This window comes from Piliocolobus tephrosceles, chromosome 17, assembly GCF_002776525.5.
Source record: "Piliocolobus tephrosceles isolate RC106 chromosome 17, ASM277652v3, whole genome shotgun sequence".
NCBI classification, from domain to species: Eukaryota; Metazoa; Chordata; class Mammalia; order Primates; family Cercopithecidae; genus Piliocolobus; species Piliocolobus tephrosceles.
The window spans coordinates 5,112,366-5,115,506 of NC_045450.1; positions in this window are offsets into that span (position 1 = coordinate 5,112,366).

Consider the following 3,141-nt stretch of genomic DNA (forward strand, 5'->3'; position numbering starts at 1 on the left):
CGGCCTTTATTATTTTATTTTTAAGAGACAGGGTCTCACTCTTGCCCAAGCTGGAATGCAGTGGCATGGTCATAGTTCACTGCAGTCTTGAGCTCCTGGGCTCAAGGGACCCTCTGCTTTAGCCTCCCAAGTAGCTGGCACTACAGGTGTAAGCCACCATGTCAGGCTGAGCACATTTCATTTCAGACTATCCACATTTCAAGGGCTTGACAGTCACATGTAGCTGGTATACTGGGCAGTGTCTTAGTTTTGTGCTACTACAATAGAATACCTGAGACTGAGGAATTTATAAAGAAAAGAAATTCATTTGGCTCATAGTTCTGGAGGCTGGGAAGTCCAGTTCAAGGGGCTGCATCTGGTGGGGGTCTTCTGGCTGTATCATCCCACGGTGGAGGGCAGAAGGGCAAGAGAGCTAGAGAGAGAGAAGAGAAAGAAGCTAAACTCATTCCTTTATCAGGAACACTCTTTTGCAATAACAGCATGAATCCATTCATGAGGGCAGAGGCCTCAGGAAAGATTCCATCTCTCAACGTTGTTGCATGGAGAATTAAGGTTCCAGCATACGAACTTTAGGGCACACGTTCAAACCACAGCAGAGAGTGAGGCCCTAGCTTCCTTATTTATTTCACTCAGTGTGAACCTGCATCTATTTCCTTGCAGAAATTTTCATGTTGGTTTCCTGGGCGCTGTCCTAAACCTTGCTGGGGATGTTATATGTATGCACACCACATTATCTTTCTAAAAGCCAAACAATTTTGAATTCAGAAACATACTTGGTCCCAAGGGCTTCAGTTAAGAGGTTACAGATCTGTAATAATAATGAAAAGAACACCACTAAAGTGTGTATTTGATGCTCCCTATGTGCAGGTGCTAGGTTAGGGTTTCTCTACCTTTTCATGTCATCATTGCTCTTTTTTTTTTTTTTTACCCCTGGAGTGTTTTTAGACATTTTAATCCTGAAAAATCTTTATTAAGAGGCTTATTGAGATACTATTCATGTACCATAAAATTCACCTTTTAAATGTGTACAGTTTCACAGTGGTTTTCCGTATATTCACAAAGTTGTGCAGCCATCACTGTCTACCTCCAGAATGTTTTTACCATCCCGAAAAGAAATCCCACACCCATTCGCAGAAACTCCCTATTCCACCCTCCCCAGCCCCTGGCAACCATGAATCAACTTCCTGTGTCTATGGTTTGACCTATTGTGGATATTTCATATAAATGGAATCATACGATGTGTGGCCTTTTGTGTCTGGCTTCTCTCACTCAGCGTGACGTTTACAAGGCTCATCTTTGTTGCAGCACATGTCAGTACTTTATTCTTTTTTATGGATGAATAACACCGTCTCCTAAGGAAGCCCCTCCTGCTCTGATGAGCCAAGAGGATGAGGACTATGGAGACGACAAACCAAAAGTAGACAGCTAGGCCAGGTGTGGTGGCTTACGCCTGTAATCCCAGCACTTTGAGAGGCCGAGGTGGGCAGATCACTTGAGGTCAGGAGTTCAAGACCAGCCTGGGCAACACGGTGAAACCCCGTCTCTACTAAAAATACAAAAATTAGCTGGGTGTGGTGGCACGCAACTGTGATCCCAGCTACTTGGGAGGCTGAGGCAAGAGAATCACTTGAACCTGGGAGGCAGAGATTGCAGTGAGCCAAGACTGCACCCCTGCACTCCAGCCTGGGCGACAGAGTGAGACTCCATCTCAAAACAAACAAACAAACTAACAAACAAAAAAGGAGACACCTGGGAAACCTTGGGTGGGAGCTGCGGGAGCTGTGGACAGACCGCACGCCATTCATCACTCATCCGCTGATGAGCCTTTGGGTGGTTTCCACGATTTGATTCTTGTGGACAGTGCTGATATTTGTTTACAAGGTTTTGTTTGGAAACCTGTTTTTCATTCTCCTGGGTGTATACCCAGGAATGCCGTTGCTGGGTCATGTGGTAATTCTATGTTGAAGCTAATGAGGGACCACCAACTGTTTTCCACAGTGGCTGGGCCATTTACATTCCCAATGGCCGAAGATGAGGGTTCCTCATGTACTGTCCCATGAAATTTTATTTTACTTATTTATTTTTTTGAGACAGGGTCTCGCTTTGTCACTTAGGCTGGAGTGCAGTGGTGTGATCATAGTTTACCGCAGCCTCGACCTCCCTGGACTCAGGTGATCCTCCCAGCTCAGTCTCCCGAGTAGCTGGGACTACAGGCACACGCCACCACCATTTTGTTTGGTATTCTTTGTAGAGATGGGGTTTCATTATGGTGCCCAGGCTGGTCTTGAACTCCTGGGCTCAAGTGATCCTTCTGCCTCAGCTTCCCAAAATGCTGGGATTACAGGCGTGAGCCACTGCTTTCAGCGTTCATGAAATGTTTTTTTTTGTTGTTTTTTTTTTTTTTTTTTTTTTTTTTGAGACGGAGTCTCGCTCTGTCTCCCGGGCTGGAGTGCAGTGGCCGGATCTCAGCTCACTGCAAGCTCCGCCTCCCGGGTTTACGCCATTCTCCTGCCTCAGCCTCCCGAGTAGCTGGGACTACAGGCGCCCGCCACCTCGCCTGGCTAGTTTTTTGTATTTTTTAGTAGAGACGGGGTTTCACCGTGTTAGCCAGGATGGTCTCGATCTCCTGAGCTCGTGATCCGCCCGTCTCGGCCTCCCAAAGTGCTGGGATTACAGGCCATGAAATGTTAATACTGCAGATATACTGCAGGCTTGTGTATTATATCGGTATGTGTGCTTTATACATAAAAAGGGTAAGGATGTTTTGCTCCCCAAGAACCATTTCTGCCCCCTTGGGAGCACCGCTGGGAATCCAAGTTCCAGGGGAAGCTTGTCATTGTCATTACTTCTGCTAATCCTTGACAACCCCTCAAGCGGGTGCCAACCATCCTGAACAAAATCTGAGGCTCCAAGGGAGATTGAGTGACTTATCCATATGTCCCAATACAGTAACAGCTTTAGTCGGGGAAATACACTGCTGTGTAGGGAATCTGGTGTATGTGCCTGTGTCCTACAACTAATAAATCTTGGCCCCAGGGGCTCCTGGGGGTTCCCTGGCCCCCTCTTGGGGAACTGCGTCCCCATCTCGCCCTCTCTCGGCCCACTTCGGAGGCTCGGTGTGCGGCTGCGCACCGCGCGCGG